Below are 25,675 nucleotides of genomic sequence, written 5' to 3' on the forward strand. Positions count from 1 at the left end.
AGGGAGGCCCCTCATTTCTGGGTTTTTAATCAACCAAAAACAAGAGGCAGTGTTAGCAGCCCAAGGTTCAAGGCTACTCTGTTACTAACCAGTTGCTTAATCTTGGACAGTCACTTTACCCCTCTGGTCCTCACCATCCTCCTCTGTAAAACAACTTCTAGCACAAATGTCTATTTTTTCAACATTTCTTAGAGTAAATGAAAACCAAAGTTCTGAGTTGAGTATTACAAATCGTTCTTAGCGGATGAATGGATTTGTAAAACACCATATGTTCTAGATCTGCCCATTCTGTTTCTGTAATAAACATGTAAGTGTGAGTTGCTTAGTTAAATAAAAGTGTATTTTCTCATTGCAGATAAGTGAGATTTACCAGTCCCTGGATGAAACGCTTGGAAAGTCTTTAAATGCCAGAGTTGACTGCCATTTCAAAGAAAAGAAAATAGATGGTTTTGAAAAGTTCATGCTGTTTCTTCATTGAATTTTAGGTGAGTGAGTCTGAGACAAGAAATTTAAGATGGACATTGAACTATTTCCCCTTAAAGTGTTTCTCTTCTTTGCATGAAAAGAAAATGGGGTTCAATATAACCAGCATTTTATACTTTTAATGAGGTGCCACATAGTGAAAGACTTAGTTTCTGTGCCTTTTGTTTATTTTTTTTTATTATCAGAAACCATCTTGAATGATGAGGTGTAAGATACAGAGATGACCTTGACATCTTTTGCTGATTTCTATTAAGCAGATGCGGTAATGCTTCATTCTATTCTACAGGTCATCAAGTTTTTAAATATATAACAGTATTTAATATCAAAGTAATAAGCCAAAATGAGCTAAGACTATGTTTTAATGACATAAATGAGAGAAAAATTTAATGGTGATAATGACAGTTTAATCATTACAGGTCTGGGTGTGAGATAAGGCTAACATTTCAGAGGCTGCCCACTGGGAGATCTCATATTGCTTAATTTAAGGTAGGGCATGGTTTAGGTTAGGTGTGGTTTTCAAACTGCTGTGCACAATTAAGCATGCACATGTGCTCACACACTAAGCTTTGTTTTCCTGATCATGAGATAGATGGATATATATTTTTTACATTACCATACATAATTACCCTTCCATGCTACAAAAGACATGAGCGTACAAATTGGTGCTTTACTATTAGTCTGCAGTATGCCACTGTCATTTCTCAGCAGAACAGAGAGGAATAGAGGAATTGAGTGGTGGTCTTATTGAGGAAATTGTGTGGCTTTTCCCACCTCCCCCTGAGTCCTGTTTTCAAAGTGTGGCTTTATTATCTACTTTAAAGAATGGTGATTTCCAGAACATCAGAATGTACCTCTGTTCACAGTTCTGAATAAAACAGTGCAACTGACAGAGCATTGACCACTGTCTAAATCTAATCCAAAAAGACAGTGATGATTCCTTTCTACCTTTTATTAACTTCAAAGTGAAGGTGGATTATTGTCTCATCATCTTAAGGGTGTGTAAATTTGGTTTATTGAAGTCATATGTGGAACTAAAATGGTGATTTCATTTATTTACAAGATATTTGTTGAATGTAATTCCCAGGAGCTAAACTTAATGCCCTTTAAAAATATCAGTAAATCAATTTGCCTAGTGTAACATTGCTCCGGAGGAGAAAATGAACATGGAAAACTTATTTTCTTAACTTACTTAACTCTCAGCTTTCCACTGTGCCGGTCTGTGCCTGTTTTGAACTTCACGTCCTCTCCTTGCCCTGCTCCTATTCTGCTGATTCCTTGGGAGCTGACCTCTAGAGGCTGGGTTTTCCAGCCCCCAGACCCACCCCCTGTTGCCTCTAGCTTCCCCCAGTGACCTTGAACTCTGAGCTCCAGTAATGTCACCTCTTCCCTCTGTCCCTTGAGACTTGTGGGTAGTGGTGTCTGTGGCTTCCTGCTGGTACTAACCTCCAGGTTGATTTGCTATCCTTAGTTTAGCTTCTCAATTCTTCCATCATCTGTATAACCATTTTCCTGTATTAAATTCCATCTGTTTTAAACATTTAGACTGTTTTCTCTTTCTTGGTTAGATCCTAACCGACCCATCAGTGCTTCATTAATTTCTCCCAAAATTATTAGAAGAAAAATGAACGAGGATTACTTGCTTCTCCCAAGGAAAATAAATGATTCTCAGGAAAGAAAATTTAAATTAAATGTAAAACTGGATATTTTTACACTGAAAAAAACTAACCTAATATATTTAAAGCCATATTCTAAGCTATACAATATTGCAGCATTAACTTGTTAGTGTTAACAGTCTTTGTCAATATTCCTATTTTGCGTATCAAATTAATAGGAAGATTTTTTAAATTCTCAGATATGCACCAAATATGAGTTTTACTTTTCTAATATTCGCATTTCACAAGCTTCTGTATGACCAATATAAGAACTTCATAGGGCATCAGTCTCATTCCTACATTCACATTTAAATCTCAGGCCTCAGATTTATTTTATTATGGATCTGATCACTGTCTTTCAGTAATGGTTGTTTGCTATTTGAAGATCCCTTATGGTCTGAACATTTCCCATGTCCCTTAATAAAAACTGAATATATTGGAAAGCAAAGTGATGAGGATGCCAAAGTCTGTCTTCTTTGACAGGCAAACAATTCACCACTGCCCCACAATCGCACTCACTCTAAAGGGCTTCCTGGATATTAAAGAGGCTTTGTACTTAATCATTTTGGCACTTCACTTGGTTATTTTTTACGCAAGTGCCTCGCTATTTTCATTTCCTTCTCATTTATTTATGTAGACATTTTCCTTTTCAATCTTTTCTCAGAGCTCATGACGACTGCTTATCTGTCAATTTTAATGTATTGTGGGTACACTCACAAGGACATGGTGTCCCTCCTACCAACAAATTTTCATCTGTTCAACCAATGTCAATGTTAAACCTGCAATGCCTAACTGAGAATCCTTTTAGACAATGTGAAAATGAGATCATGAGCAGAATTTCTTGGACCCCTTCATAACCTAAAATTGGGAGACACAGGGATGTGTAGCTTAATGGTATGGTTTAAAATGCACTATATAACTGGTGTCCTCACATCTTCCTTAGTTTGGTACAACACTGAAAATTCTAATCATTCACATTTCTCTCTTTATGGAAATGAGGCTTTATAAAGTCATATTCAGAAAAAATAGTCTTGGGAAGAGAAATGCACCCATTAATAATTCATACTACATTACACATAAGTCGAATGAATTAGCAAGGAAGAAACTCCTGAGACAGTGATGCAAACACTCAGCTTCTGAGAGTTTGGTACACATGAGTGGGCAGAGACTACTGAAATCATCTCACTAACTTCGTAATACTGCCTGGTGGGTCAAGGGGAACACCCATCATAAAAGGTAACTCAGGCTGAACATACCTTAATGTCATACTGGAAGAGGGGATAGGAGAAGTGGAATTATTAGTCCTGAAACTAATGAGCAACATTATGAATAGATATTTTAAATCACTGGTGCCCAAAGAGTTGTAGAAAGTGCTTTAACCAAGTTATAGTCGTAGTACTTCTGCTGAACCACAGAATATGATGTTGGAAAAATCAAGTGCTATACATCTGTTAAGAGAAATCATCTGTTATCCTCATCTTTGTGTTACCAAGTCCAAGCTCTTACTGCTCCCTGCACAACAGGCCAATAAATTGAAAGACAAGTTATTGGGACAAGGAATAATGACTTTATTTGGAAAGCTGGCAGACCAAGAAGATGGTAGACTCGTGTCCCAAAGAACTATCTTGCCTGAGTTAGAATTCAGGCTTCTTTTATACTAAAAGGGGAGGCAGTAAAGTCAAACATTTCCTGGTTCTGGTCAGCCAGATGTGTTAATTTCTTCCTCCCTGCAGTCATTCACAGGTGAGCCTAGTCAGGATGTTTCCTGTGAGCTAAACAAAGGTATCTTAGCTTAACACTCATTACCTGGGAAGAAGAGTTCCCAGAAATGGGCCATTGTGTATAATTTAAGCTTATAGACAGCATCCTTTTAGTGATTAACTTGTAATAGTATACAAAAGTTCTTCCCTATTATATTTGCATCCCTGGAAACAAGCACAGTGCTTGGCACACTGTACATAATTTCTAAACAAACAATTGGTGAATAAGGACATAGGCACAAAGCAATTGCTGGTTAATGCTTACTGAGTTCCTACTTTATACCAAACACTGTTTTGTATGAACATATACTTCATTTCATGTTTAAACAAATCTATAAGTAATATTATCATCTCCTTTTTTAAAGATGAGGAAACTAGGGCCCAGGAAGGTTAAATAACCTGCCTGAGGTTCAGTAAATTGGGGTGAAAATTCAAATCCAGGCAGTCTGGCTTAGAGCCTGAGCACTTAATTATTATGCTGCACTGTCTCTTGTGTAATATAGTCATCAAGTAACTTTAAAACACAGAAGTAACATTGTTTATTATCTTAAAATGTATGTCATTCTAGAATAAACCTGTATTAAGAAATCTTGCTTAAATCTCTAACAGCCTCACTTTGAACACAGATTCCCTCTTTTCAGTGTTCCTAGTCTCCTTTCCTTTTAAAACATGACTGCCTAAATCAACTTCCTAATTGACATTCAGATCTCATCATTTCCATTCTTTAATGGTTTGTCCTGATGTTAATATTTTAAAACCCTATTGCTCTTTCATGCCATTTGCTTAATGGAAGAATGTATAATCTTGAGCAGCAAGTTACTTAAGCTCTCTGAGCTTCACATTCCCCACCTGAAAAGATATATCTAATTTGTTGTGCAGACTAGAAAATAATATCCATTAAACAACAAAGTACAGTTCCTCGTATGTAATAGGTACCCAGCAGAACAGCAGCTGATCTAGTTAACCTCACCACTTCAATCTTGAAGCCACTGTTGGCTGCCCCATCAACTGCAGAGCAAAAGCTGCCTCCTGTATTCTTTAGCATGTCATAATAGAAGCACAACAGACCCCCTGAGTCTCAGCACCTGCCTTTGTTCCTCATCAGTTGACCTTTGCTAACATGGGGATGATCTGCCTTCTCTGAGCCATGTTCTTTTTGCCTTCACTTTTGCTCATGCTGGTTCTTCTGCCTAGACGTTTCTCACATCCATACCCCCCTCTAAATCCCCCCTCACCCACAAGCACACATGCACTCTTCAAAGACTTGGAATATCTTAGTCATCTTTCAAGATCCACCACCTCTATTGCTATTATAGGTTCAGTGAAGTCATTGATGAACTCCTCCTGGCTCAACAGTTATCAGTCCTATCTCTGAATTCACATAGCCCTTTGGGCCATTTCTAGGAGATCAGCTCCTATTGTAGACAAGAGAAAGAAAAGCCATCTCATTCAGTCACTCACAGTCTCATGTAATTCCTCATGTTATCTGTCCATCTTCCCTTTGTCAAGGACAAGTACCAAGTTTTTTGGTTAGTATTTGAAACTTCTTTACCAAGCTCAGAGTAGTCCCTTTCGGTTTTGAATGAAGCATGAGAAAAGTTTGACTGTTTTTAGTGTGGTGAAGATTCTAATACTTCGCCCAGCCATTACAACAAAAGGGGAGCACTCCATCAGGGGAAAGGGGTCCTTATAGGGAGGATCTGTACCATTCTGTGCCAAGCACCAAAACAGGTGCTCCACAAACATTATCTTATTTAATTTTCATAACAACCCTTCAAATTGCCTATTATTTCTTATTTAGACAAAAACTAGGATTCCAAGAGTTAAGGTAAATTGTTAATGTCATATTTCTGGTAAGTGGCAGGACAAGAATGTTAAGTCATATCTTTCTACTGAAGCAAATGCCACTCTAAAAGAGCTTTCCAGTTTAATCCTATAAGAAGAATATGTTTGTAACATAATGCTACAATTTTCCATTTAAAATATTCCCTGAGGGTAAGCTATTTATAAGTCCACAAATCCTTTTTTCATGGCAAATAAGTTTATGTTTAGGTTGGTGCTAAAAATAGCACTATTTCTGTTCAACAAGAGTTTAAAAGATATAGCACCTTGCGGTTCTGACACCTATTTGTGCAAATACCTCATTTATTAATGTGAGCATAAGCCTGGAAATGATGTCTAAAGCTGTAGACTGATAGAATTTGGGGGCTAAATGTTATGTCGAATTACCACTAGAACTGGGGACTTTTAAAGGCAAGGATTTCTCTTCCTTTTTCCTCCTTAAGAATATTTATGAAATGAATATTTATAACTAATTATGAAAGGATTTGTATTGAATGCGAAATAAAAATTTCTCTAGACATAAAAACACTATTAGCACTTCTTAAGAGAGTACATAAACTTGTTCTGAATTTTTTTAAATCATATGATTCAAATACCATGTATAATATAAGAATTATAACTGATATGAAATAAAACTCCAAGTTTTCAAAAAATGAAAGACAAATATGATATCACTTATATGTGGAATCTAAAAAATTATACAAATGAACTTATTTACAAAACAGAAATAGATTCACAGACATATAAAACAAACTTATGGTTACCAAAGGGCAAATGTGGGTAGGGATAAATTAGGAGTTTGGGATTAACATATACACACTACCATATATAAAATAGGTAAAGAACAAGGACATACAGTATAGCACAGGGAACTATATTCAGTATCTTACAATAGCCTATAATAGAAAAGAATCTGAAAAAGAATATATATCTACACATATATATGTATATAACTGAATCACTTTGTTGTACACCTGAAACTAGCACAACATTGTAAATCAACTATACTTCAACCAAAAAAAAAAAAAAAAGCAATCCTCTGACTTCATTTTAATTGCAAAAATCAGTATCCAGAGAAGGGTTCCTTCTCTTTGTGAAAAATCCTAATGATTGTTATGCCACATTTTTATTCCTATAATGATCATTCATTTATTCATTTGTTCTTTAAATATATATTACACATCTCTTATGTTCTCTGACCCTGTGCTAGGAACCTGGTAGCCTGAGACAAATAAGGTATAATTCTTCCGAGTAATATTCTAGTTAGACTTGCCACAGATTATGTCTTAGCACTGTAGAATTTCAGCATCATAAGGGATATTTTAGATTGTCTAACCTAGACCCTTGTTCTTGTCCGTTCAGGCTACAATAACATCATACCAGAGACTATGTAGTTTATTAAAGACGGAAATTTATTTCTCACAGTTCTGCCGTCTGAGAAGTACAAGATCAAGACACCAGCATAGTCAAGTTCTGGTGAGGGCCTATTTCCTGCTTCATAGCAGGTGCTTTGTCTCCTGTCCTTATATGCAAAAGGGGCTTAGGAGCTCTGTTAGGCCTTTTTTATAAAAGCACTAATCTCATTCACGAGGGCCCCACCCTCATGACCTAATCACCTCCTGAAGTCCCCACATCTAATACCATCACATTGGGCATTAGGATTTCAACATATGAATTTTGGGGGGACACAAACATTCAGACCACAGCAACCCCTTAATTTTACATTGAGGAAATTGAGACCCAGAAAAGTTAAGTAATACCCCCAATATCAGCAGCAAAGCCACACCTAGGACCTATCTGAGTCTCTTACCACCTAGCTGCTCTCCTCCATGAAACAAACAAGCCAATATTCCTATATTCTTGATCTTATTTTCCCCCAAGAGAGGTTTCCACATGTAAGGAGAGAAGACTGAGGAAATAAGCTTGATTTGGGTTTTATTTATAATACATAGAAGTAGGGTTACTATTCATCAAGGACTTACTGAGAATTAACTAAATATCAGGAGCTTTGCTAGGTGCTGAACATCTGGCTAAGCAAAACCAGAAATGTCTTCCTGGCCCACATCTTGCTTACTGTCTTGTGTGCATGTGTGTGAAACGGCAGCATAAAAGCCCTAAATTGCCCTGTAATAGGAATCTCAAAACAGTCCAACTGATGGTAGGCATAATGTGATGCCCAAAACTGGCAACTAAAGTGATTGTAACATATTCACAGTAAAACAATGCAGTCCATAAGTACATTATATATAAAAACAAAAAGATACTTGTCTGTGTCTTTGGCTTACTGCTGTTATATGGATAACTTAACATTCCAGAAGTGAAAAATAAGTTTTTAAAAATACGAGCATATGTACTGTGCTTATCTTTGAATAATATAAATATGTAATATCTTAGAAAAAATAAGAATTCTATTCGCATTTCCAGATTATGTCCCTGCCTACTGGGTTATCTTTTGTTGGTTGATTTTCCCAGAAGTTTGCAGAATGCTATTTACCTTTACATAAGTATGATTTGAAAAACTGTGATCATCACAAGAATGGATGGAACAGTGTTTTCCTGTCAAAACACTAAGGATTATGATGTTTACAAAAGTTAATAACAATGTGCTTTAATGCTAGTATATTCTTATGAGTGACTATTTATTGTTTTAGCTTGCATTTTAATCATCAATTGATTTTTTGTAGCTTTCAAAATCTGACTTTTAAATCTGTACAGCGTTTATTTTAGCAAAATCTTAAACTGTGAATCTGATATTTCCAAATCATCAAAACAGTTGAATAAAATAGTTCTCTATTCTGTCAATTCCTAACAATTCTGTAACCATGAGCTAGAAATTTTACTGTTTATGTATCTAATATGCTTTCAGACTCAGATAAACACTTGCCATAATCTTTCTTCCAATTCTAGGTGCATAGATAAGTAAGGTGGCTGTCTTTTTCTAAAAACATGTTTTATCATTATACCATTCCTTCCTAATATATATAAACAACTCCTAGAACCACATGGTTTCCTTTCTGAAGTTGAATTTCTTCCCAGAGTAGTAGCAGCCACAAAAGGCACATAGGGGGAGAAAAAAAGCCTACCACTATCCAGATAAGACTACATTTTTTTTTTATAGAAGTGTAGTTGATTTACAATGTGTTACTCTCTGCTGTACTGCAAAGTGACTCAGTTATACACATAGATCCATTCTTTCTTATGTTCTTTTCCATTATGTTTTATCCCAGGATATTGAATATAGTTCCCTGTGCTATACAGTAGGATCTTGTTGTTTATCCATTCTAACTGTAATAGTTTGCATCTACTAACCCCAAACTCCCAGTCCATCCCTCTCCCTTGACAACCACAAGTCTGTTCTCTAGGTCTGTGAGTCTGTCTCTGTTTCATAGATAGGTTCACTTGTGCCATACTTTAGATTCCACATATAAGTGATATCATATGGTATTTTCAGACAAGACTACATTCTTACCATTCAGCCATAGCAAATGAGCCTCTCATGACCTCAGTTCAATAGGCCCCCTGATTTAGCGCCCCCCCCACTTTAATTCATATACCTCCTACACAGCCGACAATGCCACCTTGAGTAATACAAAGCATGCCACCACCTCAAACCCTGCCACATTGCCACAATACTTTGAATTCTCTCTTGGCAAGAAACTTTTGCAGACATTAGGCACAATAATAAGATAACCCTAATATAAAAAGCTTCCTAGTTTCTCCTGGAGTCTCCCTTCCTACATTACAAGGAGTGAAAGGGCCTGAGAAGTGGGCTTTGTAAACCCCTGTCCGAAACTCAATTCTTAACCGGAATTCCTCCAGCCGATAAAAAGGACTCTGAGATTTTCCATAGCATCCAGCTCTGAGGCTGTGGTGGGTAGGGCTGTCCCCTTGTAAGCACAAAGGCTTTTCAGGAAAATAGTATTAATCCACTTTCTGAAAGATAGTAAAGGCCCTCCTCGTATTTTGCCTTACATAATAACAAAGATAATCGTCTAGTTCAGCTCATGAGTGCCTTCTCATTAAAATACCCAGATCCCTTTCATACTCACATGTAGAGTCCATGCTTAATGTATACTTACTGCAATGAGCTGCAGTTGCCTGGTAACCAGTGCAGGTGTATCCGAGAGTCTGAAGAACATGAATGAATAACTGAACCATTGACATTAGTTTCAGCTGGGTGACCCACACCTTAATTCTGCACTAGCCATCCCAGACATTTCTGATGGGCTGGTGGAACAGTAGCTTTCTCAGAAGTAGCTCATTAAATCATGAAAGTGAGAATTAGCATTTAATGTAACGTTCCTTTCTGTGGTCTGATAGGGGTTGAGAGAATGACCATAGAAGCAAAGAAGCTGGATCCCAACATCTTTGATATAGTTTTTACAGGATACAGAATGAAATGTCTACTAGGGCTCACGCTCTCAAACAGCTTTTTCTGAATTCTTGTGATTCTGTTTGATCAGTTTTGGGAGGAAATTATTTCAGCATTTATTCCATTCTTTGATAATATTACCTTTTCCAAATTGAATTTTTTTCTTATACTTTTTATTTTTTCACCAGCTTTCCTGAGATATGATTGACAAATAAAAATTTTATATATTTAATATACAGTATGATTTTTTAAAGATGTACAATATGATGGTTTAATATACATATGCATTGGGAAATGCTTACCACAATCTAGTTAATTAATACATCCATCACCTCACAGAGTTACTGTTTTTTTGTGTGTGTGGTGAGAACACTTAAGATCTACTCTGTTGGAAACAGATTCACAGACATAGAGAAGAGACTTATGGTTGCCAAGGGGGAGGGGGGTTGAGAGGGGTGGGCTGGGAGTTTGGGATTATTCATCTTATAACTGAAAGTCCAAGTTGAATGTTTAAGGATTCATTTCTCCCCCTGTTGAAAGTCCATTGTTTTAAAAAGCAGCACAGAAGCAAAGGGAAGGTGGACTTTTAGCGGTTGGTGAAATTAACCCATAAAATAAAAAATACCTGATACATTTTGAAGAAAACACCAACAACAACTCAAAGGTCATCCACATAACACCATTCTGTTCTAACTGGGCTGCTTGCTTGTATGCCTGGGGACTTAAACCCCAGGGTAAAATACTGCCCCTTGAGTATTTTACTCAAGTAAATAGGAGAGGGGACATTCCATTTTTATGAAGACAGCAATTACTAAACAACTGAGTTGAAAGCAAAATTAGCATGAATTTTTAAGGGGAAAAGTCAGACATCAAGGAAATGCTAGCGTTGGAAAGTGATTCTGCTGTCAGACCCCACCCTCATGTCCTGCTATTCCTTCACCTTCCTGTGCCCATGGAGAGGGAAATCTGAAGTACACCAGACAAGATGCACACTTCAGTGCTTAGAAAGAAGGATGATTTTTTTTTTTTTTTTTTTTTTGCCATGGCTCACGGGCCCAGCCGCTCCGCGGCATGTGGGATCTTCCCAGACCGGGGCATGAACCCACGTCCCCTGCATCGGCAGGTGGACTCTCAACCATTGCGCCACCAGGGAAGCCCGAAAAAGGGATGATTTTTTACTTAAATAGGAAAAATGTCACTAGTCATAACAAAGCCATTTGTGTGGGCTGTGTCCTATATGTAGATAGGACAAAATCATCTACCTCTGTTTCTGAAGAGGTGTACAAAGACCTGCTCACCTGACTCTAAAGCAATTGTTCTCAGCCAGGGGCCTGGTGGTGTGGAGGGCTATTAGCATCTAGTGAGTGGAAGCCAGAATGCAGCCAAATGTGCTACAATGCTCAGAACAGTCTCTTAAAGGAAAGAATTTATCTGCCCCCAAATGTCAATAATGCCAAGATTGAGAAATATTAAGAGCCACGGTACTGTGTACCAGGCTCCACATTAGGTACTTTCTGTATGTTATCTCTTTAATATTCACCACCGTTCCACTAGCTAGAGACTAGTATCATCCTCACTTTTAGATGATGAAATTGAGGCTCAGAAGGTTAAGAAAGTTGCTCAAGGCCATGCAGTCAGCAACGAGTGCACCCTGAATTCAAAGTAGACGAGATTCCAAAGATCTGCTCCTCTCAGCCCACTATGCTCCTCTGTTCAGAATACCTACATCAGCCGCCTTCTGTGCTCTGTGAAACTGCGTGTCCAGAGGGTCCCTATTAAAATGCATGTGTGTCATCTGGGCAGGCTGACAAGATGGTGAATCATGGCTATCCGTCCATCCCCACAGTCTACAGTGAATTGCCTGGGTGCTAGGGATGTGGGCTGGACCAGCTGAGATGATGATGTTAAAAGCGGAGACAAAAGATTCCTGAAAAAGGAAATTTCACTTTAAAAAGCCTCTCTTTGGAAGATAACTTTGGTGGGGAAGATGGGATCCCAGGACAGAACTTGGGGTATAGAAAAGGCCACCTGTGCACCATAGATCTGACGGTATGAACTAGAGTATCTGAGGAAGCAAGCATCTCGTTCTAAAGGAGATGACAGGCTAATTGCTCCTGTTGTAGAAGCCCCCTGGCCTCCCCCTCAGTGACTCTGAGCTACCAGAAGAGAAGGGGCAGCCGTTAGGTTGGAGCAGGGCAGCACCCCCAGGAAATGTCAATAATCACCAGACAGGAAGCAAACCATTCACTTTAGCCAGTACTTGGGGAAGAAAGAACACCATCATCTGTAGCACGTGAAAAGAAAGCACAGTTGTGATTCACAACTCCCTCAACCGAATCCTTCACACAATCTAGCATCTGCTGCTTTTCAGGACTTCTGGGATGGCCGCCTGAGTCCTGTACTTTTTCAGGCTCTTCTTGGGCCTTAACTCACCACTCACTCAGCCTGTGCACCAGCCATACAGAATCATTCGCTGTTTCCTCATCCACCAAGTTTTTCTTTTCTCCCTGAATCTCTTTTTTGAGTGAAGAGACCTTTCCCAGAAACTCCCTTTGTTAGTTTCCTAAGGCTGCTCTAACAAATTACCACCAATGAGGTGGCTTAAAACAACAGAACCTTATTCTCTCGTAGTTCTGGAGGAGAGAACACTGAAGCCGAGGTGCTGGCAGAGCCATGCTCCCTTTGGTCTCTAGGGAAGAATCCTTCTGGGCCTCTTCCTAACTTCTGGTGGCTCCAGCAATCATTGGAATTCCTTGGCTTGTAGTTGTGAGACTCCAACCTCTGCTTCTGTCTTTACACGGTCTTCTGTGTATGTGTGTCTCTCCATCCTTTCCTCTTCTTTTTTTTTTTTTAAGAGACAGAGACTGATCATTCATTTATTCAACAAGTATTTATTGAGCATTTACTATATGACAGCACTCATATAGGAACTTGGGATAAATCATTGAACAAAACGGACGCATATCCCTGATTTTGTTGAGTATTCCTTCTAGTGCTGTGTGTTGAAGACAAGATCAAATCTTACTTCAAGACAAAAATCCTGGGCTTTCCAGTTTTGTGTTGATAAATTATTAATTTTGTTTAAATGAGTTTGTATTGTGTTTTATCATTTGGACCAAAAATGACCCTGCCTAACACAGGCAGTAATAGACTTAAAAAATATCTGTGTTGCATGACACGGTACTCTTCCTTCTTTACTAATTGTGCCTAGCTGAAATTTAAGAATATCCATCAATTTCCAAATTCAGACAGGTACGCAATTATTTATCCTTTGTTCCTTCAAAAAATATTTACTGAATAACTACTGGAGCTGGGATGAAATTGGTACACATTTGACTAACTTCTCTGCAGAGCTTACAGTATGTCAGATGACAGATATTACACTAATGAATACCAAAGTATATTTATGTGTATATAACATTTCAGATCATGATATTGCCATGAGAAAAGTGTCATGAATGAAAAGAATAGTACGTCACAGAATGCCAGCGGAGAGATTAGCATAGGCATGCTGATCAAGTAAGAACAGGTTAAGGAACACTTAAACCTGGTTTAGTGAACTTGACAGATGATTTTTTTTTCACAACTCACACACACACACTGTATTTTATTTTTACAGGAGATAAATAAACTGACACCAAGCATTGTAAATGGATGACCACAACAAAAGCAACAATGATTTTAATTACCAAACACGAAACACACTCATACTATGTCATAATATTGACATTCATTCCAGGAATCCTCCACTGTAACAGCTCCTTTACTTTGCATTGAATTGATTTGTATATTTTTTGTCTCTGAGTCCTTGTGGGATTTCTTTTTTTTATTCAAACAGAAAGTCACAAAAATTATAATCATCCTCATCAGTTCACTCAGTCCCATGTAATTAATTTTTTTCTTCATCTGGAACTTTTGTTAGCATTTTTATGAATTCATCAGTTTTCCATTAGACTTCTGAAAATGCTTATTCATTCAGTTCAGCAGTATAGTTAGTTACCAGAAACCTGTACTTGTCAGAGTCTTTTCCATGAATTCCTTGAAGATGAAACCCTTTCATAGGAACATTTTTGCGAAAGCATCAGAGTACACCCAGAACTGTCTGTAAATGACAAAAGACTTAAAAATGACCACGGTTAAAGATTTGATGAAAGTTAATAATAATGCAATTGACAAGGAAATTTAGTTATTTCTGAGTTATACATTTTTAAGTAATAACTAGAATTGTGACATAACATTATACCAGAACGTATAAGATTTTTAGAAATTTCATGTAATGTCTGAAACATTTATATTAACATATTTCCATACAAATAACCCAAAGAAAGTTTAGTATTAGTTGTTTTTGGTTTGTTTGTTTGTTGTTTTATACTGTAGGTTCATATTAATCATCAATTTTATACACATCAGTGTATACATGTCAATCCCAATCGCCCAATTCAGCACACCACCATCCCCACCCCACTGCGGTTTTCCCCCTTAGTGTCCATATATTTCTTATCTACATCTGTGTCTCAACTTATGCCCTGCAAACCGGTTCATCTGTACCATTTTTCTAGGTTCCACATACCTGTGTTAATATACGATATTTGTTTTTCTTTTTCTGACTTCACTCTGTATGATAGTCTCTAGATCCATCCACGTCTCAACAAATGACTCAATTTCGTTCCTTTTTATGGATGAGTAATATTCCATTGTATATATGTACCACATCTTCTTTATCCATTCGTCTGTTGATGGGCATTTAGGTTGCTTCCATGACCTGGCTATTGTAAATAGTGCTGCAATGAACACTGGGGAGCATTCTTTTTGAATTATGGTTTTCTCTGGGTATATGCCCAGTAGTGGGATTGCTGAATCATATGGTAACTCTATTTTTAGTTTTTTAAGGAACCTCCATACTGTTCTCCATAGTAGCTGTATCAATTTACATTCCCACCAACAGTGCAAGAGGGTTCCCTTTTCTCCACACCCTCTCCAGAATTTGTTGTTTGTAGATTTTCTGAGGATGCCCATTCTAACTGGTGTGAGGTGATACCTCATTATAGTTTTGATTTGCATTTCTCTTAGTGGTGTAATTAGTGGTGTTGAGCTTTTCATGTGCCTCTTGGCCATCTGTATGTCTTCTTTGGAGAAATGTCTATCTAGGTCTTCTGCCCATTTTTGAATTGGGTTGTTTGTTTCTTTAATATTGAGCTGCATGAGCTGTTTATATATTTGGGAGATTAATCCTTTGTCCGTTGATTCATTTGCGAATATTTTCTCCCACTCTGAGGGTTGTCTTTTCATCTTGTTTATGGTTTCCTTTGCTGTGCAAAAGCTTTGAAGTTTCATTAGGTCCCATTTGTTTATTTTTTGTTTTATTTCCATTACTCTAGGAGGTGGATCAAAAAAGATCTTGCTGTGATTTATGTCAAACAGTGTTCTTCCTATTTTTTCCTCTAAGAGTTTTGTAGTGTCTGGTCTTACATTTAGGTCTCTAATCCATTTTGAGTTTATTTTTGTGTATGGTGTTAGGGAGTGTTCTAATTTCATTCTTTTATATGTAGCTGTCCAGTTTTCCCAGCACCACTTATTGAAGAGACTTTCTTTTCTCCATTGTATATCTTTGCCTCCTTTGTCATAGATTAGTTGACCATAGGTGCATGGGTTTATCTCTGGGCTTTCTATCTTGTTCCATTGATCTATGTTTCTGTTTTTGTGCCAGTGCTGTATTGTCTTGATTACTGTAGCTTTGTAATATAGTCTGAAGTCAGGGAGTCTGATTCCTCCAGCTCCGTTTTTTTCCCTCAAGACTGCTTTGGCTATTCCATACAAATTTTGAGATGATTTGTTCTAGTTCTATAAAAAATGCCATTGGTAATTGGATAGGGATTGAATTGAATCTGTAGATTGCATTGAATCTGTAGATTGCTTTGGGTAGTATAGTCATTTTCACAATATTGATTCTTCCAATCCAAGGACATCGTATATCTCGCCATCCGTTGGTATCATCTTTAATTTCTTTCATCAGTGTCTTATAATTTTCTGCATACAGGTCTTTTGTTTCCCTAGGTAGGTTTATTCCTAGCTATTTTATTCTTTTTGTTGCAATGGTAAATGGGAGTGTTTTCATATTTTCTCTTTCAGATTTTTCATCATTAGTGTATAGGAATGCAAGAGAATTCTGTGCATTAATTTTCTATCCTGCAATTTTACCAAATTCATTGATTAGCTCTAGTAGTTTTCTGGTGGCGTCTTTAGGATTCTCTATGTATAGTATCATGTCATCTGCAAACAGTGACAGTTTTACTTCTTCTTTTCCAATTTGTATTCCTTTTATTTCTTTTTGTTCTCTGATTGCCGTGGCTAGGACTTCCAAAACTACGTTGAATAATAGTGGTGAGAGTAGACATCTTTGCCTTGTTCCTGATCTTAGAGGAAATGCTTTCAGCTTTTCACCATTGAGAATGTTTGCTGTGGGTTTGACATATATGGCCTTTATTATGTTGAGGTGGGTTCCCTCTATGCCCACTTTCTGGAGAGTTTTTATCATAAATGGGTGTTGAATTTTATGAAAAGCTTTTTCTGCATCTACTGAGATGATCATATGGTTTCTATTCTTCAATTTGTTAATATGGTGTATCACATTGATTGATTTCTGTATATTTAAGAATCCTTGCTTCCCTGGGATAAATCCCACCTGGTGATGGTGTATGATCCTTTTAATGTGTTGTTGGATTGTGTTTGCTAGTATTTTGTTGAGGATTTTTGCATCTATATTCATCAGTGATATTGGTGTGTAATTTTCTTTTTTTGTAGCATCTTTGTCTGGTTTTGGTATCAGGGTGATGGTGGCCCCATAGAATGAGTTTGGGAGTGTTCCTTCCTCTGCAATTGTTTGGAAGAGCTTGAGAAGGATGGGTGTTAGCTCTTCTCTTAATGTTTGATAGAATTCACCTGTGAAGCCATCTGCTCCTGGAGTTTTGTTTGTTGGAAGATTTTTAATCACAGTTTCAATTTCATTACTTGTGATTGGTCTGTTCATATTTTCTGTTTTTTCCTGGTTCGGTCTTGGAAGGTTATACCTTTGTAAGAATTTGTCCATTTCTTCCAGGTTGTCCATTTGATAAGCATAGAGTTGCTTATAGTAGTCTCTTAGGATGCTTTGTATTTCTGCTGTGTCTGTTGTAACTTCTCCATTTTCATTTCTAATTTTATTGATTTGAGTCCTCTCCCTCTTTTTCTTGATGAGTCTGGCTAAAGGTTTATCAATTTTGTTTATCTTCTCAAAGAAGCAGCTTTTAGTTTTATTGATCTTTGCTATTGTTTTCTTTGCTTTTATTTCTGCTCTAATCTTTATGATTTCTTTCCTTCTGCTAACTTTGGGTTTTGTTTGTTCTTTTTCTAGTTCCTTTAGGTGTAAGGTTAGATTGTTTACTTGAGATTTTTCTTGTTTCTTGAGGTGGGCTTTTACAGCTATAAACTTCCCTCTTAGAACTGCTTTTGCTTCATCCCATAGGTTTTGGATCATCCTGTTTTCATTGTCATTTGTCTGTAGATATTTTTTGATTTCCTCTTTGATTTCTTCAGTGATCTCTTGGGTATTTAGTAATGTATTGTTTAGCCTCCATGTGTTTGTGTTTTTTACATTTTTTCCCCTGTAATTCATTTCTAATCTCATCACATTGTGGTCAGAAAAGATGCTTGATATGATTTCAATTTTCTTAAATTTACTGAGGCTTGATTTGTGACCCAAGGTGTGATCTATCCTGGAGAATGTTTTGTGCGCACTTGAGAAGAAAGTGTAATCTGCTGCTTTTCGATGGAATGTCCTATAAATATCAATTAAATCTATCTTTTCTATTGTGTCATTTAAAGCTTGTGTTTCAATATTACTTTTCTGTTTGGATGATCTGTCCATTGGTGTAAGTGAGGTGTTAAAGTCCCCCACTATTTTTATGTTACTGTCGATTTCCTCTTTTAAGGCTGTTAGCAGTTGCCTTATGTATTGAGGTGCTCCTATGTTGGGTTCATGTATAATTGTTATATCTTCTTCTTGGATTGATCCCTTGATCATTATGTAGTGTCCTTCCTTGTCTCTTGTAACATTCTTTATTTTAAAGTCTATTTTATCTGCTATGTGTATTGCTACTCCAGCTTTCTTTTGGTTTCCATTTGCATGGAATATCTCTTTCCATCCCCTCACTTTCATTCTGTATGTGTCCCTAGGTCTGAAGTGGGTCTCTTGTAGACAGCATATATATGGGTCTTTTTGTGTCCATTCAGCAAGCCTGTATCTTGGTTGGAGCATTTAATCCATTCATGTTTAAGGTAATTATCATTATGTATGTTCCTATTATCATTTTCTTAATTGTTTTGGGTTTGTTTTTGTAGGTCCTTTTCTCCTCTTGTTTTTCCTGCCTAGAGAAGTTCCTTTAGCATTTGTTGTAGAGCTGGTTTGGTGGTGCTGAATTCTCTTAGCTTTTGCTTGTCTGTAAAGCTTTTGATTTCTCTCTCAAATCTGAATGAGATCCTTGCCGTGTAGAGTAATCTTGGTTGTAGGTTCTTCCCTTTCATCACTTTAAATATATCATGCCACTCCCTTCTGGCTTGTAGAGTTTCTGCTGAGAAATCAGCTGCTATCCTTCTGGGAGTTCCCTTGTATGTTATTTGTCAATCTTCCCTTACTGCTTTCAATAATTTTTCTTTGTCTTTAATTTTTGTCAGTTTGACTACTGTGTGTCTCAGCGTGTTTCTCCTTGGGTTTATTCTGCCTGGGACTCTCTGCGCTTCCTGGACTTGGGTGACTATTTCTTTTCCCATCTTAGTGAAATTTTCGACTATAATCTCTTCAAATATTTTCTCGGGTCCTTTCTCTCTCTCGTCTCCTTCTGGGATCCCTATAATGCAAATGTTGTTGCATTTAATGTCCCAGAGGTCTCTTAGGCTGTCTTCATTTCTTTTCATTCTTTTTTCTTTATTCTGTTCCACCGCAGTGAATTCCACCATTCTGTCTTCCAGGTCACTTATCCTTTCTTCTGCCTCAGTTATTCTGCTATTGATTCTGTCCAGTGTAGTTTTCATTTCAGTTATTGTATTGTTCATCTCTGTTTGTTTGTTCTTTAATTCTTCTAGGTCTTTGTTAAACATTTCTTGCATCTTCTCAATCTTTGCCTCCATTGTTTTTCCGAGGTCCTGGATCATCTTCACTATCCTTATTCTGAATTGTTTTTCTGGAAGGTTGCCTATCTCCACTTCATTTAGTTGTTTTTCTGACATTTTATCTTGTTCCTTCATCTGGTACATAGCCCTCTGCCTTTTCATCTTGTCTATCTTTCTGTGAATGTTGTTTTTGTTCCACAGGCTGCAGGATTGTAGTTCTTCTTGTTTCTGCTCTCTGCCCTCTGGTGGATGAGGCTATCTAAGAGGCCTGATGGGAGGGACTGGTGGTGGTAGAGCTGACTGTTGCTCTGGTGGCAGAGCTCAGTAAAACTTTAATCCACTTGACTGTTGATGGGTGGGGCTAGGTTCCCTCTCTGTTGGTTGTTTGGCCTGAGGCAACCCAACACTGGAGCCTACCTGAGCTCTTTGTTGGGGCTAATGACAGGCTCTGGGAGGAGCTTCCCAGAACTTCTGCTGCCAGTATCCTTGTCCCCATGGTGAACCACAGCCATCCCCCACCTCTGCAGGAGACCCACCAGCACTAGCAGGTAGATCTGGTTCAGTCTCCCCTGGGATCACTGCTACTTCCCCTGGGTCCCGATGCACACACTACTTTGTGCCCTCCAAGAGTGGAATCTCTGTTTCCCCCAGTCCAGTCAAAGTCCTGCAATCAATTCCCACTAGTCTTCGAAGTCTGATTCTCTAGGAATTCCTCCTCCCGTTACCGGACCCCCAGGTTGGGAACCCTGACATGGGACTCAGAACCTTCATTCCAGTGGGTGGACTTCTGTGGTATAAGTGTTCTCCAGTCTGTGAGTCACCCACCCAGAAGTTATGGGATTTGATTTTACTGTGATTGCGCCCCTCCTACCATCTCACTGTGACTTCTCCTTTGTCTTTGGATGTGGGGTATCTTTTTTGGTGAGTTCCAGTGTCTTCCTCTCAATAATTGTCTAGCAGCTAGTTATGATTCTGGTATTCTCGTAAGAAGGAGTGAGAGCATGTCCTTCTACTCCACCATCTTGGTTCCTCTCGACAGATCCCTCTCCTCTTCTTATAAGGATACCAGTCATTGGATTTCAGGCTCACCCACTCTGGTATGACCTCACCTTGGTCCTTAACTCATTACATCTGCAAAGACTCTATTTCCAAATAAGGTGACATTCTCAGTTTCTGGGTAAATGTGATATTTTAAGGGACACTACTTGTATAAGTCAGAGTTCCCACAGAGAAACAGAACCAACAGGATATATAAAGAGATTTATTATAAGGAATTGGCTGACACATTTATAGAGACTAAGTCCCCAGATCTGTAGTCCAAATGCCTGAAAACCAGGAAAGCCGATGGAGTAAGTTTTGTGCCCCAGCTTGAAGAGCATCAGGCAGAGAGAGAAGATTCTCTTTCTTTCTATTTAGGCCTCTAGCAGATTGCATGAGAATCACCCACACTGAGTAGGGCAATCCACTTCACTAAATCTACCCACTCAAATGTTAATCTCATCTAGAAACACCCTCACAGACACACCCAGAATAATGTTGAGTGAAGTAGCTGAGCACTTCACAGCCCAGTCAATTTGACACACAAAATTAACCATCACACTACTCAGTCCACTACAGGCACGCCTTGGAGATATTGTGGGTTCAGTTCCAGACCACCACTCTAAAGCGAATAGCCCAATAAAGTGAGTCACATGAAGTTTTTGGTTTCCCGGTGCATATAAAAGTTATGTTTACACTGTACTATAGTCTATTAAGTGTGCAATAGCATACTGCCTTTAAAAACCATGTACAAATCTTAATTGAAAAATACTTCATTGCTAAATAATGCCAACCATCCTCTGAGCCTTCGTCAATTCATTGTAGTAACGTCCAAGATCACTGATCATGCACCACCATGGCAAATATAATAATAATGAAAAAGTTTGAAATGTTGCAAGAATTACCAAAATGTGACACAGAGACAAAAAGTGAACAAATGCTGTTGGAACAATAGCACATGTAGACTTGTACAGTGTAGGGTTACCACACATTTAACAATTTGTGAAGACACAATAAAATGAGGTATGCCTGTACACTCCCCCCTGCAGATTTTCCTTCATATTTTGCTGGCATCACTGGCAAGGTTATTGCAATAGCAGTGATTGACTTAGACCTTTCTGTGGGACCTACAGTGTAGCCATGGATAACAGTCCTGCTAGCAAATAAAAATAGAAGAATGAATATTGGGTAAGTAAACAACAAATCTGTTACATTTCCACATACTTCCTTTTTGTGAAACAGATCCACCCCTATTAGTTTATGCTTCGTCTATCTCTCTGTATGTCAAGGCTAGCTTGACACACAGGGGCAGTCAGACTTCAGAAAAGGTAGATTCAGGGGTTCAGAGGTTATGCACAGGACTCTGTCTCTTTCCCCTTTCTCAGCTCTGTTTTCCTCTAGTGTTGGATTAATATTTAAGCAGGCTCTACCCATGCAATGATGAAGAAAGCCACTGGCACCTCCCAGCATATACAATCTACCCAACCATAGATCACAGAGAAAAGAGCTGAACACTGTTTCTCACATGACTTTGGCTCTGTGTAGGTCACATAAATATCCCTCCTATACCTCTTATCTCCATTCGTGATTACTTCAGTATACCTGTGGATAATCCAATCAATACCTTCCTTATTTATATCTAGGAAAAATCCCTCCATTTGACCTCAGCCATCCACTTCTTAGATGACCACTGGAGCTAGTTACCCAGAAACTGAACCACTTCCACAATCAGTCTCTCTGAACACCATCTCCTACCCTTCTAGCTCTTTTGCTCTGATCCCCACATTTGGAATTCTTTGGGTTCATTGCAGGGTCTTTTGGTCCTAGTTCTTTCTCACTAACAAAAAAATTTCCTCCTGTCTTTACTTCCTTCCTTTCTTGCCTAGATTCCATGGTCCAGCCCTTGCACCAACTGCGCTTTTACATACCTTCAACAGCATTGTACATATTCTCTCCCATCACATCCACCAGACAATAGCAGAGCCATGGATGAACCCACTCCTCTGACTTCCCAGACTTTCACCTATTGGTTGAGCCACACAACTGATCACACTGGTGTCATTCTAGACTCATGATCATCCCTTCACATGTGCATGCAGCCCTCCATGACTATCCTACTATTTCTACAGACAGCTCACTCTCCTCCTCTCAAGGACCAGCTCTTTTATCTCCACTTGCATCAAACCCTTTTTCCAGTCTTCATTCTGAGCTGGCAACCTTGCTTCTTAGAAGCAAGAAGATGGAAGCCATGAGACAGGAGCTTCCTCTTTCTCTTCCCAAACTTACAAACGTACCTCCATCTGCACCTTCAGTTCCTTCTTCCCTCACATCATGCGGCCATTTCTCTCCACGTGTCCTCTGAATTCATCCCATTTACCTTCTTTAGGACTGAGTACATTAAATCAGTCATTTTCTCTCCCACATCATCAGTCTCTGCCTTTAGTGGACCACTTTCCTCAGCCTGTAAATATTTTCCACAATCTCCTATATTTGAAATATTCTCTTGATTTTATTTGTTTCAGTTGCTACCCTGCTTCTGCTCCCCAACAAATCCAACTTTCTCCCCCCCAAAAATTTAGAGAGGCTGACTTCACTTCCTCATCCTCACCTTCCCCGAAAAATGTTCTTATTAAGATCATTATTATCATTATCATTATTATTCCAAAGCTATTGAATGCTTTTTCCATTCTCATCTTAACCTCTCAGAAGCTTTCAACTCAAGCTTTCAACCTGATTACTCCAGCTCTGTTTTTTTCACTCAAAGACCACCCCTTCCTTCCTGGAAAACCCCTGTCTTAAACTCCATTGAAACATAGTCACAAGGCTCCCCCTCTACCTCCCTGACCCACCCCTCTGGCTGGGGGAGGAATCTTGGGCCTGCTTCTCCAGGTATGGTCTCCTTTAACCAGGGCTTTAAAAAAATTGCTTTGTGCCTACAACTCCCACCTGTATATCTCCATCCAAGCCCTATCTTCAGGGTTCCAGGTGTATATAGACACAGCGTATGCAACACCACTGCTTCACTGTCTCAGAGGCACCTCGCATTCAACACTTCCCCTCACACATGCGTTGCCCCACTCTGCATTCCGTCCACTTGCTCCTGCATCTTAGTCAATGACACCTCCTTTTATTTCAGAATGTGGGGAGTTTTCCTTTACACTCTATTCTCACTCATCCTCCCACATTCAGTCTATGAATGACTCCCATCAGTTCTGTCTCCAGAATATACATGTTTCAAATGTGTCCATGTCTCAGTGTCCCCATTGTCACCGTTTTAGTCCAGAATCATCAGTCGGTGCCCAGACTGGTTTCACTTTATCCACTCTTGCCCCTCTCCTATCCCTTCTCCACATCCTAGTCAGGGTGTTCTTTTAAAAATAAAATTATATTATGTGACTCTCATGTTTGGAGTCCTCCCAAAGCTTCCCACTGCGCTGAAAATAAATTACAGAACACCTGACGTGGCCCACAAAGCCCTGGTCCCTGCCAACCTTTTCACGCCCTGACCTTCCCCCCCACCGCTTCCTTGAGAGCTCAGGCCATGCTGGTCTTCTGGTATTCCTGGAACATGTCAGGCTCTCTCTACCTTGGGGACCTCACCTATGCCTGAAACGCCTCCTTCTCATTCTTCACAGGCTTTGTCTCAAATGTTACTTGCTCAGAGAGGTCTGAGATAGCATGGGATCACCACAGAGAGGACATTCTTTCCTCTTACCTGATTCCAAGCATGGACATGGACTTAATCACTGTGGGACTTAATCACTCACTGTGAAGCTGAGAACCATTCTCAAAGCTTTCCTAAAGTCCTGATGATAACAGAGAGATATTATGAGCCCGATATTAGAATGAATCATCAGCACGGTTATTCCTTAGACTATGGACACATCCTTCAAAAGGGGTCCCATCTTGCCTCCTTCCTCCTGGGTCACCATGTTTTAGAACCTGCTTCCCCTTCAGCTAGGAGTTCCCTTTGACCTAGACCTTGATCCCCAAGTCCAGAACTCCAACACTCATTTATCCCTGGATCTAGTTCCAAGACCCTTCCCCATTCCAGTTAATAACTCATTATTTTCTAGTTATACCACCCATAATGAACACAGCATTTATGAGCAGCTCAGTTTCTTTACCTTTGCCATTGTCTTCCAGGCTAGGCTATATATATCCAATAGGCCCAGAAAAAAAGAGCAATCTCAAAGATAGTCATGAAGTCTGTATGTGGAATATGGCTATATAGTTTAAAAAGTAAAAATCCATTTTAAAATCAAGCTGTATATTGTATAACTGAATCACTTTGCTATACAGCAGAAATTAACACAACATTGTAAATCAACTATATGTCAATAAAATAAATTTTTAAAAAGATCAAGCTATATAGAGATAGATGCGAATAGGTAAATACAAAAATGTTAACTGTGGTTGGTGGGGTTGTAAGGGATTAGAAAATGTTTTTGCTTACTTTTATTTTTTTAATTCATCTACAGTGTTTACCAATGATGTCATAAAGCCTGAAATAGATCAAACAAATGTGTTTGTGTTTAATTCTTTGGATATTATTGCTACAAGTATGACAATATGGGTGGGCAATCCAAACCACAGGAGCTAACATGTAACTTAGGGTTTCTCTCTGCTTGATGTGTGTGTATAGGAGAATATAAACACATAATTGTGTCTTCACTGGGATGTCAAGGGTCTTTACATGTGTAACGAATGTGAGTGGCTAATATTCTCCAAACACATTCATCTCTGATGAACAATGTAGAATGCTAGTGCCTTTCTGCTTTGTATTACTTATAAGCCATAATTTTGATATTAAGTCAGGAGGTCCTTCCTGAAGTCTCACCTGGCAAAAGCAGACTGTGGTGGCTTCCATAAAAAAGGGAGAACACCTGCTCACAATTATTTACATGCAGATATGCTTTCAAACGCTTAGATGCCTCCCTCATGGGCTTTTATGCCACCTCGCTTCCTGTGCATTGTTCACCGTTGTGTAATGAATGGTTTCTCCAGTTTTTCCATTTCACGTGTCACTGTGAGGCTCTAAAGGGAATGCAGTGTCCTGATGAAGAACTGACCAGTGTGAAGTATGAGCTGTGGATAATCCCTCCCAGATGGGCTCCAGTGAATCCCTGGGTATCATATATGAAAACCTCTGAAATGTCAGGTGGATGACCCCTGCCGATGAGGTATTTGCCACCACAGTCACCCAGAAAGGTCCAAACTGCCCGATATCTATACTATGGGTCGATTTATATAAAATGTGTTTAACAACCCGATGAACCTTTTTCATTCATTCCAATCATGGAGTTCATTCAAGTACCTTTTTTTTTGAATGTTTGAATCTTATTTTATTTTTTTAAACAACAGGTTCTTATTAGTCATCCATT

The 25,675-nt window shown here is 38.6% G+C and overlaps 1 protein-coding gene across 1 annotated transcript in view; it reads left to right on the forward strand.

Annotated features, from left to right (window-relative positions):
• Positions 1-396: 396 nt before the first annotated feature.
• Positions 397-25,675, forward strand: part of DTNA (dystrobrevin alpha) — a 209,294-nt gene continuing 184,015 nt past the window's right edge. Inside the window, exon 1 of the mRNA XM_060119629.1 lies at positions 397-485. The gene's annotated coding sequence lies outside the window, so the exon portion shown is untranslated. The remainder of the gene's footprint in view (positions 486-25,675) is intronic.

The sequence above is a fragment of the Mesoplodon densirostris genome, chromosome 15 (genome assembly GCF_025265405.1).
Source record: "Mesoplodon densirostris isolate mMesDen1 chromosome 15, mMesDen1 primary haplotype, whole genome shotgun sequence".
Taxonomy (NCBI): domain Eukaryota; kingdom Metazoa; phylum Chordata; class Mammalia; order Artiodactyla; family Ziphiidae; genus Mesoplodon; species Mesoplodon densirostris.